This window comes from Stenella coeruleoalba (genome assembly GCF_951394435.1).
Source record: "Stenella coeruleoalba genome assembly, chromosome: 1".
NCBI lineage: Eukaryota > Metazoa > Chordata > Mammalia > Artiodactyla > Delphinidae > Stenella > Stenella coeruleoalba.
The window spans coordinates 23208268-23223805 of record NC_137169.1 but is presented as its reverse complement, the minus strand read 5'-3'; positions in this window follow the sequence as shown (position 1 = coordinate 23223805).

The window sequence follows — 15538 nt, the reverse complement described above, 5'->3', positions numbered from 1 at the left end:
TTCTGGTTCCAGAATGTCTGTTTCAACTGAATCATTTCTCTGAATCATTCCTTTCTTTCTAAGAGCCAAGCATGCTGTGAATGTGGTTGCAAGTCTCTCTGAGCAATTCCTTAATTCAAAGATTCTTGGGGCCTGGGATTCTACGAATGCATCTGTGATCTTATAATTCTAGGATTTTGTGAGAGGCATACGATTCTGCGAGTCAAAGGCTCCATTAAGGTAGCTTTGAGTCTCTGAAAGATGCTCTCATTCCAAGATCCCGTGCATCACGGATGCCATGAAAGGGACTCACAGATCTGAAAATACTTGGCTGTGAGAGAAGGAAGTTCCCAAGACCCTCCCCTCTCACATTTCAGCATCTGCTAAGGGGAGGACCCTGGGCCGATGACCTGCAAGCTACCCTCAGCACTAACGTGGGGTCACGGGAGTCCCTGACTCCACACTCTACCCCTCTCCTTACCTGTCATCATCTGGCTCACCCCAATCTTCCCCCGGCAGGGATCCAGGGCCCTAGGGGTGAACCAGGCATCCCAGAAGCCTCACCCCTCCGCAGCTCCACATGGGCCTGGTGCCAGGTTAACCTGGGAGGTGGACCCCTCCCAGGAAAGCCTCAGTAGTTAACATGTCTGTAAACTGCCTTTTGGATTCTTCTCCCCAAAACTCCCTGGGACCATCCGCCCAAACAGGCTGGGACGCCTCCCGGCTTATCTCCCCTGGCTCTCTCCACCCCTCAGGCCCAGGGCAGCCAGCATGGACAACCCTTGCTCTGCCTGGGAGAGCTACTTGGCGGCCTTCTGTGTTGTAATAACAGAGGTTAATCTGGCCCCAGGGACTCCTGAGCCCTCCCCACGGGCTGAGTGGGCTAAACAGGCCCTGAAGCCCCAGGTGACAGGACCCAGGAAGCCAGCCCCTCAGCAGATGGGCTCCCAGCCACACACGTTTCTCCCTTGGGATATTAATTACAAGGAAGATGCCGGGTGCAGCCTTGGATGCCAGTGGAAATTTTCTGGTGCGGCTCATTCAGAAAAATGCAGGAGAAGGAGTGAGACCCAGGAGCCCACTTTCATTTCAGTTCTGTTTGTGTTTCCTGGTCCTCTCGGCCTGCTCCATGGAGCTCTTCTCCTACGTTCACTGTTTAACCTGGGAGCTCTCAGTGGGCTCTGAGCACCGGCTGTCCTGCCGGGTTCACTCTGGCTTCTCTGGAAGGAACTGGATCCCAGGGAGGGAGACATGGGAGACAGGCAGGGAGGAGCTGGAATTCTGGAGGCTGGGTCCACAGTCGGTCCTCCAGGACGTCCCAGGGAGGCCCCCTCCCACCCACCCCGACCTCAGCGGGCAGGTGGGTGTCCTGGGCACCTGCGGCAGAGAGGGAACCCGGAGCCCAGAGCCCAGCAGCTTGGCCGTGGAAGAGAGAACCAGGGGCGGCTGGGGTTAAATCGACCGCAGCCTGGGTGCAGAGGCCTGCATGTGAGGGAGGGGGAGTCCCTCGGGGCCAGGCGGCGAGGGCACCCACCCACCTGCTCTCTGTGGTCCAGACGGCAGGAACATCTCTGGCAGCTGCTGCCCGGGCTCCTCTGGTCAGATGTGAACACTGAAATTTGAATTTCAGCTCGAGGCCAGGAGATGGAAGAGCAGCCCAACTGGGGACCTCATACAGACACCTTGGGGTGAGGGATCCAAGGGCGGCCTGGCTGGAGAAGGGGTGCAGTCTTCTCTGAAGGTACAGTTTTCTTTTGCCGGTTTGCCCCATGAGAGAAGTCACTGCCCCCCTTGGGAGGTTTTGGAGGAGGTTAAAGGAATCAGACGCTACTGATGTGTCTCTAATAACAGGGCTGGGACCAGCTCTCTCTGACCAGGTCTGAGCCCTGCTCAGATCCCGGAACTGGAGGCCCCAGTGGTTCCCGGACCACAGAGCCCCCTGGTGTCAGATCCCTCCATTCCAGCCCCACATCTGCCATTCCAAGCCCACCCTCCTCAAAAATACACCACCCCAAAGCCTAAGACGTCCTTCGCACTCATCTTTTTCTTTTTTAATGGAGTATAGTTGATTTACAGTGTTGTGTTAGTTTCAGGTGTAGTACTCATCCTGTCCTGTCTCTGGGGCCCATTTCACAGTTGGGGAAACTGAGTCAAGTTCACTGGATGACAGCAAAGAGGGAGTAGAAATAGCAGAAACTTAGAGACAACAGGCCTGGCTTCCAATTCCAGCTCCAACTCGGGTGCTCTGGGTAAATCCTGCCTGCGTCTGAGTCTCCTTTAACACCTATAAAACGTCCATCACCCACCCTCTCTGCACCTCATCAGTCCCTGCACATATGCACATATCTGCCTGGCTTAGTTCCTGTCTACAAAACGGGTCTGTGAAATAAGCACTGTGAAGTTTAAGTTAGAAAATCTATGTAAAGACCCCAGCCATGGTGCCCAAGAAACGGTAGCTTAATAGAGCCGCGGTCTCCAAACGTTTTGGCACCAGGGACTGGTTTTGTGGAAGACAATTTTTCCACGGACTGATGTGGGGGGGAGGATGGTTTTGGGATGATTCAAGTGCATTACATTTACTGTGCACTTTATTTCTATTATTATTACATTGTAATATATAATGAAATAATTATACAACTCACCGTAATGCAGAATCAGGGGAAACCCAGAGCTTGTTTTCACTTGCCACTCACTGATAGGGTTTTGATACGAGTCTGCAAGCAATCAATGTATTATGGTCTCTGCAGTCAAGCCTCCCTGCTAGTGATAATCTGTATTTGCAGCCACTCAAGGAGCATGAAAGCTAGATCCCTCGCATGCGCAGTTCACAGTAGGGCTCACGCTCCTATGAGAATCTAATGCCGCCGCTGATCTGACAGGAGGCGGAGCTCAGGCGGTAATGCGAGCGATGGGGAGCGGCTGTAAATACAGATGAAGCTTCGCTTGCTTGCCTGCCGCTCACCTGCTGTGCGGCCCAGCTCCTAACAGGCCACGAACTGGTCCTTGGCCCGGAGGTTGGAGACCCCTGCAATAGAGGACCAAGGCTGCCCGGACCAAAATCCCCAGAGATTGCATCGCAGTGAACAGAGCAGCCCTTCCCCAGGTCAATCCACCTGATGCCAGTCGAGCTTCTGTGGCCGAGCCTCCAAGCCAAGAGGTAGCTCTGAAGACGGGGTGAAGCACCTCAGCTGGTGGGACCCCCCTGAGCAACACCTGTCTCCTCCTGTATTAATTGTTTTCCTATCTGGAACAGATGGGGTGGTAGGCCTTTTTTCTCCCTGTTTTACAAAGAGCTTTGGTCCAGGAGATAACTGTGTAATTAAATGCAGAAAGCAAAACAGTCCTCTTAGACAGACCTCACCATCTTCCATCACTTGTAAATCTATTAATGAACTGTAACTGCAAAGATTAAACCCTTCCTGAAACCTGGTAACCAGTTCATCGTGCGGCAAAAAGACCCCCAATGTAATCCAAGACCTAAAGATGGACAGAAAATAATGTTAATTAGCTTTGCTCTGTTTATCTACACAAAAATAAAAGAAATACAACTTGGTTGCATAGCAATGTGACATTCGCCAGTAGACTCTGGCTGCCTGGGGAAATGCTGCTTTTTCTTCTTTCTGGGGTTTGTTTATAAGCTTCTGTTAATCAAACCAAGAGCTGAAAGAGATTTGCAAGCTGGGTCTCCTAAGTACCTGGAGCAGATGTGGGGAGAATTGAGATGAGTTAATGGCAGGAATTTGAGTTGGAGAGGGATCCTGAGATGATGCCTGCTCCTTCCTCAGGGCCTGGAGAGGTAGAATTCATCCCCCCATGCAGGGAGGAATGTGGGCAGAGGGAACTGCATAGGGCAGGCGTGGGCGTGAGGGCACAAAGTGAGCTGTTAGTAGCCCACACTCATCGCAGATGGACGACTGACCTGAGAAGGGCATCTTCACTCTTCCCCCACCAACTCTGACCCTACCCATCAGTGACACACGACAGTGCTACCCACCCATTGTCCTCTTCCTGGGGAACAGCAGCTCAGGCTTCTCACTTTCACTGTTCTTGAAGAAATCACTCCCCTACCCAGATTCAGGAGTGGACACAGCCCTAGACCTGCGTTTCCCAGCACAGTGATGGATTCAGAGATGGGTGTGGTCAGAGATGCTGATTCTTGTGCAAGCGGTTTAATGAGGGAGTGTGTCAGGAGAAATCTGAAAGAAATGGGCGTTTGCGTGGTTTTCCAATTTTGGCTAATACAAATAAAGGTGCCACACATATCTTTATCATAGACTTTTGAGGACGTATGATTTTATTTTTCTAGGGAAAATAGCCAGGGTGAAACCACCAAGTCATAGATTAGTTATATGCTGAACTTTATAAGAAGCTATTAAATTGCTTTCCAAAGCAGTGGTACCAGCCCACACTCCCACCAGCAGTGGGCGGGGGTCCCCGTGTCCCCACACCCTAGCCAACACTTAGTCTTAGAAATTTTAGCCATTTCAGTGGAAGTAGAGTATCTTTTGTGGTTTTATTTCACATTTGCCTGATAACTAGTAACATTGTCCATCTTTTCCTGTGCTTTTTGGTCATCATGAACCCATTGTGAACTGTCTCTTGGAGCATTTTGACCATTTTTATTGCAATTTTCATAGGAAGTCTTGTACATTTTTTTGTATTTATTTTTAGGTTTTGTTATAATAGTAAACAGTATTTTTCTTTCACTTGCCAATTTTGGGTTGCTAGCACATAGAAATACAACTGATATATATATAGCAAACTTGTATATCCCTCAGCTGGCACCCAAGCCTGTAGTAAACAAGCATTTATTTGAGCTCCCTGAGTCTACTTAGGTTTGACGGTGCAGGAGATGGCAGAGATGAAGGGAAAAGGAAGCCTTTCTCATCTGCCAGTGAGGATAATGCTAATAGTTTACATTACATAGCTCCTAGTGTATGTCACACACTACATTAAATGCGTGTGTGTGTAAACATGTACACACATATATTCACTCATTCAACCCTTAGAAACACCCCATGAGGCAGCTGCTGTCATTACTCGTTCCATTTTACCAGGGGAAACTAAGGCACAGAGAGCTAATGTAACTCTATAAAGGTCACCCAGCCAGTAAATGCAGAGGCAGGGTCAAATCCAGCAGGCCTGGCCTTCTAGCCTATGCTCCCCGCCCTGATGCTGTCCTGTCTCCAGTACGTCCTTGAAGATGCCCTCGGAGGTTAATTGATACATGCCTGTAGAGGCTGAGCACGGTCCCGGCACACAGTCAGCGCTCAGTAAATGCTGGCTGAGGGTCGGGCACTGCCCTGCACCGTGGGGAGACAGTGGTGACTGAGCCAGACACAGCTCCCTAAGGGGCTTCCAGTGCCATGGGAGGATGGAGGCGTAAACAGTCACCTGCAGCGCAGAGGAGAGCCGACTGGAGAAGCTCGGGGGCCACGGGAGCCCAAGGAGGGGCAGTGGAGACAGAGGAGGGAACAGCATGTGCAAAGGCCTGGTGGTGAGGAGGACGGGCCTGGCCCCGGGCCCAGAAAGCAGCAGGGGGAGTCATTCAGCAGGAGCTAAGCAAGGAAGCAGGCGACCAGGCAAGGTTCAGGAAGGGCAATTTGGGGAAGTGCAGGACTAGACTGAGGAGGACCAGCTTGGCATCGTGGGGCAGGCCAGCGGGAAGCAGCCAGGCTGGGGGCTGGGCTCACAGTCAGCTCTCCACCCCCTACATCGCATGAGCACAGGGGCTCCCCCAGAGAGAGCTGCAGGAATGTGAGGGGAGCCCTCCTCTGTCCTCTTCCTGAACCCTCCACTCTGGGGGCAGTCCTGTAGACAGACCCTGGAGCTGCCAGGCTGTGGGGTGTCAGACACTACCTCACTCCCGCATCCATATCGTCTCCCGTTTTATCCCCCTCCCTCTGAGACTGTCCCAGTACATTAAATGGTGAAGCAGCCTCATTTTGGAAGCTTCCATCTCATTAACTGGTGAGGAGGGAATGAGTCGCAGGAGAGACCCCCTGCCCAGGAGTCCTCCCCTGAGCTTCCCGCCCTGCAGGGAGTGGGGCTGGGGAGGGGCATTCAGGGAGCAGTTCTGAGATCCCCATCTGTGCCTTCCGGAGACCTGACAGATCTGCGTCCTACTGTCAGGAAAGGTAAGCCCCACGAGGCCTCCCCCACTGGGTCCCTTTAGTCCTTCAAGGTAAGAGCATGACACTCGGGCTAAGGAGGCAGCCTCTGAGGACCCAGGGCTGCGGGAGCAGAGGATGGTGGCCTGGCAGGGTTTCCTTGCTGGTCCCACATGCTGTCCCCATCAAGGGTTCCTTCTCCTGCTGGGCAGCAGGGCCCACCAATGCCTCCCTGGGGATGGACATAGAAGGGATCTTGGCAGGGGCCTGGAGCAAGGCTGTGGAGGGGGACCCATTGTGGTTGGACCACAGGGTGATGGCGGCCAGATGCTGTCTCTGGGTTCTGTGTGTCTAGCACCCCCTTTCCCACAGGGGGTTGAGAAACATAAAACCCGAGCAGGGCAGGCAGGAGGAGGGGGACCACCCCTGGCCCCAGGACAAGAGTGTGCTCAGTGTGCTTGGTCCCCCATCCTTGAGATGTTGAATAGATGCATAACTCGTTACCTCCCAGGAGGGAAAGATGGTGACACTGGCGGACAAAGTGTCCTCTCCTTCCCCCACCCACTGGACAATGGGGGAGTTCGGAAAGGTAGGGAGGAGAGGGGAGATATTCCTGGCAGGGGAACAGTATAAGCAAAGTCTCAGATGCGGGAGCTTAGATGGTAAAATAAGGGGATGGTGAGGAGATAGGCCTGACTGAAAGACGTGCTGGGGACAAGGGACAGATGTCCGCGTGCACAGGGAAAACGGCCTGTCCTGTACAGCTCAGAAGGCCAGGGACTCACATCTTAATAGGCAGGTTGGGTGGGTCCCGTCACCTCTGACTCTGGGCCCCACTGGGTCCTCTCCGACCACGTGCAGACTCCGCATGCAGATGCGGAGGCTGGGAGGTGTCCCTGGCACTCAGAGGACACGGAGCTGATCCCAGGCGTCTGTGTCGGGAGGGGCAGGAATGTTTTCATCCTCATCCTCCTTCTGGTACCATCACGGTCATCATCTGCAAGGGGTAAGCGGGGCTGGTACCCTGGCCCCCCTCCAGGTGGCCGTGGAGGCCTGGTGGCCATAGCGACACGGTGGCTGGGGACAAGCAGGGCAGCTTGCTGTGGATGAGTGTGTTGTGAGAGGGGGTCTTGCTGGCCACCAGCCCCTCCCTCTCCTGAGGGTCAGTTCCAGCCTGAGCATTGGGCCTGTGAATAAAGCTTGTGGTGGGAAGACAGGACCCTGCAAATGGAAAGGCCTGGCTGCTGGTGGATGCCGGATGCCACTGTCCAGGGAAAGGAGCTCAGTAGGGAAGCTCTCCAGCTGAAAGGGTGTTTGCAAGGGATGAGTCTCTTAGTGCACTTTACAGTGGGCAGCATGAATCTCAGTACATCTTAGAATCCAGAACTTAGAATCATGGAATTTTGGAGTTTCATAAACCCAGGACTTGGGATTCTAAGACTGTTAGAACTGAGAATTGTAGAGACTCAGATCCCAGAAAGTGACCACTCCAAGGTAGTTCAGGGCATCTAGTCTAACAAACAAATTATCTTCAAAAATACAGGGGGAAAATTACTTTAAACCATTCTGTTGGAGCACAGTACATGGAGTTACTGAAGGCTGAGCCTCAGGTTGGAGCAGGTGGGAGCTTCTGAGACCCCTCTGCTCTCCCTCCCCACCCCACCGCATTCCCCACCAAGCAGTCCCAGGACTTTGTGGTCCAAGCCCCTTAATTGAGGGATGGAGATGCTGAGGCCCAGAAGGGGCATGGACCTGCCCAAGGTCACCCAGGGAGCCAGAGGCAGAGCCTGCTCCACCCTCATCCCGCCTGGGCTCTGCGCAGCTGCTGCCAGGCTGGGCGCCACCTGGCCAGTTGGCACAGGGACTCAGGGCTGCCGGAAGCAGATAAGCAGGATCCAGGGGAAGGAGAGAGAACTGACTGTGCCTGAGGCCAGGCACAGGCAGGAGAGATCCTGGGAATGTGGCAGCTGGGGGGTATAACAGGGGAAGGGGGGCCTGTCGAGGGCACTAGGCTTGATTTTTCCCCGCCCTTCTCTCTGCACAACTTCTCAAAATAAAACATCTAAAACCGTAATTTTTTGAGCAATTACTCTATGCCAGGAGCTCTACACATATCACCCATTAGAACAGTAATCATTGAGCACCTACTGTGTACCAGGTACTATTCAGCACTCGCGATACATCAAAGAATTTTTCCTTCTTGGATCCTGACCCACAGAGCAGGTCTGAGTCCCTTTTCACAGATGAGGAAACTATCATTAAGTGACTTACCCATGTCACTCAGCTGATAAGTGGTAGGGCCTGATTGAACCCAGGCCAGCCAGCAAAGCCCGTCCGCCTCACAGCCTGCGATGAGAAGGGCCTCACCACGGCTGGCACACAGTAGGTGAGCCTAAGTGGCACGTCTCTGTCCTTCTCTCAGGAGTGGTCCTGCGTGCAGAGGTCCTGGGAGTTGATTCTCAGCGCAGTAGTGGGGGGCAGTGAGGGGCAGATAGAGATGGCTGTAAGGGAGGGCTCAGATGTTGGGGGGTATTTGGTAGTATTTGGCATATTAGAAATCTACCCTCAAGGAGACAGGATTTGCCAAGTGGGGGCAGGGGGAGAGGAAGACTGCCACCCAACCCAGCAAAGAGCGCTGGTGCTCAGTTCTTCACACAGAATCCGCACAATAACCCTGAGAAGAGGCACTGTGGTCACCCCATTTTACTGATGAGGAAACTGAGGCTCAGGGAGGTTAAGGGACTCCTCAGAGGTCACAGGACGGGCAGACCTGGGGTTATAACCCAGGTCCCGTCAGACTCCATGGTCTATCCATGCTGCTCTGTTTCCTGCCTCTGTGATTGCTGACCCTGCAAGCCTTCCAGAACATTTCCCTGCACCTGTGCTTGTCCCTGCCTTGCACAGCAAGCTCAGGTGGCCCAGGGCCAGCCCAGAGGACAGTGGTCTCTCACCTCCTCCCTGGACCCTCTTCTTGCATCGAAGTCACCCACCGTCACACTGGCTTTTCCAGCAACCACACCCCCGTCAACTCACGTGGAGCCTCCAGCTCGGCTTTTCCAGGAGCTGCTGACAAGGCAGCTCGCCCTCCCTCTCTACTTTGCAGCTAATTTTGAACCTAATGCAGAACTTTTCCAAGTGTCCATGTTACGTGGCATCTGCTTGATCTCACCCTGAGAAGGGCTGGAGGCCTCAGTGCGGGGTGTCCCTCCTGGCTGTGTCTGTGGAGCTGGTTGGTTGGTGTTCCAGGTTCTTCTTCCAAGTGGACCAGGAGGCCTGGGTGGGACCAGAGCCCTGGGGTACACCCCTGCAGACCTTCTAGGCCGGTATCCATGGTGACAGGCCCTCCGTGGGCACCATTGTTCAGCCAGCTTGACGGGCTGTCCTCTGTCCGTCTTCCCTGTGGTTGCTGGTGTCTGACCTGCCCCTCCCTCCCTCTGTCTCCCTCCCTCTCTCTCTCCCCTTGTCATTGGCCCTTTACTCGCCTCCTCCTCTGTCAGTCCTCTTGCCCCTTCTCCCTCCTCACCTCCCTTCCTCCTCCACCTTCTCTCTTATGTTGATGGTCAAGGTCACAGCCACAGAGGCTTCTTCTCACCTGCCCCCAGAGGGGTCTTTGGCTCTGCCCTGGGCCACAGTGAGGGTGATGCCCAGAGCCCGCGGGTGGGGCTGGGAGCTGGAGGCCTGGGCCTGCTGAGCCATCTCTTGTCCAGACTGGGAAGGCCGCACCCACCGCAGTGCACGGCAGCACTGGTCCCCAGCGTGGACGCAGAGCCATCTTAGCACAGGAAGGACGTTGAGGTCCTGGCAGGAGGGCCACCCAGAGGTCATCCTGTCCCCCTTGGGCCCCAGGCGGCTCTTGAGCCAGGAGGGGCTGAGTGGAGTTTGCCTGTTTGTCTGGGGAATCCCTGCACTGGCCTCTTCATCTCCATGGATGACCAGTGTCCCTGAGCCCGCGTGACCCGGAAGTCCTCTCTCAGGTCTGCCCCACACCTTGCACTCTGTAGGGCCTAGAGGTGAACGGCTCTCTCGTCCCGAGCCTTCCCTGTGATTGGGCCCTGGCTCTTCTCCAGTCTCAGCGCAGGTCCCAAGTCCTTTCCCTTTGCCTGCTGCGCAGCCCCTCGGTCTTGGAGCTGTGGCCCTTGCCTCCCCACCCCGTCCTCCCTCCCACTTTCCTCCGAGTTCCCTGGGGTCACAAACGGCCATCCTCATCTGTAAAGCTGGGCTGCAGGCCTGGGCTGTGTGGCCCCTGCCCAGGGGCTCTCCAGAAGCTCTGCCCTCTCGGGCGGGGCCGGGGCCTCTCGCCTTCTCTCTCTGCTGCTTCCGGTGGCTGGATGGGCTGGTGGGAGCTGACGTGAGGGGGGCCCCGTGTGGGTTTCTGTTCCAAGTCCTTTGTGTCTGCTAATGCAACCAGGCCTCTGCAGGGAAGTGGGCATGGGGCTAAGCAAGGTGGGAGCTCAGGCCCTGCCCATGGCCAGACCCCCGGTCATGAGGGAGGAGTGAGGATGGCCTCATGCAGCCCTTCCCCACCACTGGATAAAAATAGTTCAGCTTGTAAGTCTCTGGAGCAGTCAAGGAGAAAGGAGGATGGAGAAGGGGGCATCCTGGCACTGGAGCTGGGGCAGCCCTAGTCCTAGTTTGGGGTGCGGTGAGGGTGGCTATCTGCTCTGACACAAAAGCAAGCCCAAAGTGAACTGTATCCCCATTTGCTGCATGGGGTCCCAGCCTGAGGCCACTGGTGTTCCATTCCTTGCTGTCAGCAGAGGTCCCCAGGACAGGGACCCTGCCCAGTCCCTCTTGGGGGAGGCAGCAGCTCACTGGGTCTGGTGAGCAAAGGATGGAGGCAGAGCCCCCTCAGCATCTAGAGATGCTTCTAGGCTGGCTCCTGGCTTCAAGGCCCCCTGACTGCCAGACTTCCCCATCCACCTCTGGCTGCTGTCCTGCCCAGATGATCACCCACATCTCTAGTCTACCCCCCTCTGCAGAAAGCCAGTGAACAAGGCCACGATCAAGTACTGCCAGGAGAAGACCCACATGATGAGTGCCGTGGACCAGAGCTTCACGGATCAGAGCACCTTGCAGGAGGATGAGCAGCTGGGCCTCTCCTTCATGGACGGCCATGGCTACAGCCCCCGGGGTGAGTGCCCAGCCCTTCCTCGTGGCCCCCAAGCACTCCTCCCCCAGACTTCTGAGCCAACAGCCCAGAGCCCCACATCAGATGATTCTGTAACACCCCGAACCAACAGTACTAAGCATCCTGCTGGGTACCAGCACTGGCCCTGGGAACACAGAGAAGGCACAGCTGGTGATCTGTACTGTGCACTGGAGGAGCTTGCAAGGGACTCTACAAAGGTAAGAGGAATGCAAGATCAAATGTGACGGTTATCAAAGAGGAGATGCAAGGTGCTGCCGTATGAACAGAGGACATTGGAACGGGCTCACCATTTACTGAGTACCTGCTGTGTGAGAGGCAGGGGATCCAGGGGCCGAGAGGGACTGATCTGGAGCCACACATGCTTGGAGTTGTCTCTCAGATCCTCTTAGCTGTGTGGCCCAGGGCAAATCGCTTACCCTCTCTGAGTGTCTGCTTCCTCCTCTGTAAAATGGGGTAGAAATCATAGGGCTGCTGGGAAAACAAACTGAGACTGTGCAGGTAAATCCCTTGGTGCCCAGCCTGCCCCCAGGAAAAGCAGCACAGGCATTGTGTGTACGTGCTGGGCCCTGAGCTAAGAGCTAGGAGCTTCACTAACTCTCTTCTTTTCATGATGTAGTATTTTATTTGTATTTATTTGTATAAAAAATTCTATATAACAAATGTGTAAATTATGAAGCATAACAATAAACTGCTGTGATTCGGAACTTAGGAAGTAGAAGGTTTCCAAGAGAATGGAAGCCCCTGGGTGAGCCTCCTACTGTCTCCCAGAGGTGACCACTGTCCTGCATTTTGGGTTTACCCTGTTCAGTTTTCTTTGTAGTTCGACCACATATGTCTATACCACCAAGCAAGGCATCATTTAGTTGTGCCTCTGTGTAATCTTTATAAAAATGACCTCATTAGGTATGAATTTTTCGGTGCCTTGAATTTTTTGCCCAGTGTTGCTTCTAGATATGTCCATGTAGATGTGTGCACCGTGGTTCCTTCATTTCGCTGAGGTATGGTATTTCATCCTATGAATACATCACACTTTATGTATCCATCCTCTCTCCATGGATATGAGTTAGTTCTACTTTCTGTTTGGTTTTTTCTAGTTTTTTGTTTGCTTGTTCTTCTAAATGAGGCTGCTGTGAACATTCTCGCCTGAATCTCCTGATGGACCTGCGCAGCAGATTCTCTGGGGTGCATTCTGGAAGGGGAATTGCTGACTTGTGGGGTGTGTATTTGTTCAACTTTACAAAGCAGTGCCAAATTGTTTTCAAAAATGACTGTGGTTGTTTCCACTCCCAGCAGCGATGTGTCAGAGTTTCCATTGCTTTACATCCAGACCCGAATTTGTCAGGCTTCTAAATTTTTGCCAGAATAGTAGGAGTGAAATGGTGACTCTGTTTCATAATTTTCATTTCCCCGATTACTAATGAAACTAAACATATTTTCAAATGATTGTTGGCCTTCGGATTTCTTCTGTGAAATGCCTATTTGTGCCTTTTATCTAATTTTCTACTGTTTGTAGAAATCATCCTGATGATTTTTAGGAATCCTTTATTCATTTAGGATAATAGCCATTTATTGATTCCATGCTGCGAATGTCTCCTCCCCATTTGAGACTTGTCTCTTCACTTTACTTGTAGTCTTGGATGAACAGAAGGTCTTTATTGTTCTTTAGACAAATTTTTCTATGCTTTCCTTTTTTGGTTTGCACTTTTAGTGCTTTGGTAAGGAAATCCTTCCCTACCCAAGGTCATAAAAATAGTCCTTACTTTCTTCTAAAATATTTAAAGCCTTGCATTTCACATTCAAATCTTTATCCATCTGAAATTGATTTTTGTAGTGTTCTGAGATGGGGTTTGATTTTCTTCTCCTATATGGATCACCAGTTGTTGTAGCATAGATCATCCCAGGTCTACAAGGACAATTTCATCATATGTTGACTTTCCTTATGCATGTGGGTCTGTCTGTGGACACTCTGTTCTCTTCCAATATGTTAGTACTAATCAGTGTGGCTTTATAAGTTTCGTATCTGAAATGCAAGTCCCCTGCCTTGTTCCTCAGGTGTTTCTAGGCTATTTTTCCCCTTATTATTTTTCTTATGAATTTTATAATTGGCTTGTCAAGTTCCTTGAAATATGCCTTGGAATTTTGATTGGAATTTTATTAAATCTGTAGAACTATTTAAGGAGAGCTGTCATCTTCTTACAACGTTGAGTCTTCTCATCTATGAATATGATATATCTCTTTACATTTAGGTATTGAGTATCTTTCAATAATTTTCTCCAGAAATTTCCTGAACTTTTTATTGTTAGGCATATTCTTGTGTCTCTTATATTTTTTATTGTTATTGTAAGGGGTATATTTTACACTAGGATTTCTAAGTGTTGCTGGTAAATAGAAATACAAATGATGTTTCTATGTTGACCTTATATCTATATTCTTTGTTTGAGTCTCATTAATTTTAATAATTTGCCTGTAGATTCTTTTGGATTTTCTATGAGTAGAGTCAAAGAAGCTTAGAATAATGGAAATTTGTTTCTTTTTTTTCTTATTCATTAGCCTTTCATTTCATTTTCTTGTCTTGTTGCACTGGCTCTGGTTGAGAGATTGAAATCTCCAAAACAATATTGAGTGGAAGTGGTGATAGGAGCCATCTTTTCTTGTTCTCCTGATTTTAAAGAAAATTCTTCTACATTTCAACATATGCTGTAGGTTCTTGATAGACACATTTTAACAGGTTTAAAAAGTTCCCTTCCATTTCTAGTTTGCTAAGCATTATTTTGTTGATGAGTGTTAAATTTCCTGGAGCATATATTGAGATTAATCTGTTAATATGGCAAAAATCATTTACAGATTTTTCTAATGTTAGTTGATCCTTATATTCCTGGGATAACTCAACTCAGTTATAATGCATGATTATTTTTTCAGTAACTTAATAGTGTTTATGACTTTCACAGTTATGATCATGAGAAGTATATGAACTGTAATCTTTCTTATAATACTCTTGCCTGATATTTGGAATCAGTAGTATAGTAGTCTCAGAAAATTTATTAGGAACTGTCCCCATTTTCCCAATTTCTGGAATTTTGGAATGATATATTCCTTGAAAGTTTGGTGGAAATCATCTGTAAAACAATCCAGGCCTAGCATTTTTCTTATAGGAATGATTTTAAGTTTATAATATAATTTATTTAAATTAGCATAAGATTATGCAGACATTCTGTTTCTTTTTAGTCACTTTAAGTCAGTTACACTTTTCTAAGAAGATATCCATTTAATCTAAGTTTCAAGTTTATTGGCATACACTAATTCACTCTAATGTGCTGTTATTTTTTAATACCCCCCATAAACTATTTCAGCAGCCCTTCACAATGGTTATTATCAACCCCTCATTTTACATGAGGGGGAGAAAAAGGCTTGAGGAAAGGGAGTTACTTGCCCAGGCCACATATCCAAAGAGTGACAGAGTCAGGGTTTAGAACTAAGTATTTCTAAGTTGCAAACACATGCCATTCCTACTATACCACACTAGGCTTTGAAGAATGGGGTAAGATTTGGACACACATTTACGGGAAGGAAAGACAGTACAGCTGTAAAATAGCCAATCCAAGAGCGTGAAAGTGGGCAAGTGTGAAAGACATGGAGAGATCTGACTGGGCTGGAGACTGGGCCAGATTCTCAGGTGAGGAGGGTGGTGAGGGGCAGTCTCGCCATGAGTCTTGGTGAGGTGTTCAAAGAAGCAGGAGAGCTGTATAAAAAAATTAAGAAATAAAAAAACAAAGAAGCAAGAGACACAGGCTTTGCCCCCAGCAGCCTCAGCATCTAGTTGGAGAGACATGACTATATTTGGGGAGGCAAGATCAGGCTCATTGCCACATGGGTGGTATGAACAATTAACACTATCAGAGTTCTGAGAAGGGATGCCAGGGTGGTCAGGAAAGGCTTCCCTAGTGAAATAGGATTTGAACTAAGATTGGCAGGATTTGACTCATAATAAGGGGTAAAGGCACTGTAAGCAGGATACAGAGCATGGGCAAAGGTATGGCAACTGGAAGAGCCAGGGATTTAGGAGACTGGAACCGAGCCTCAGCACCTGTATCTCCTTTCTCCATTTACCACCTGCTGTCCAGCCTTCACCTCCACATTTTTCCCTCCCAGCAGTAGAAGCAAGGTGTATTCTCTGACATCTGCCATGACACAGGGCCCCATGCCCAGAAGGACCTCATAGCTGGTTTAGTACCTTGTTATCACTGTTTTGAAATTCTTCATAATTTTATCTTGGAACTTGCGTTTTGTAAGTGAAGTCCGA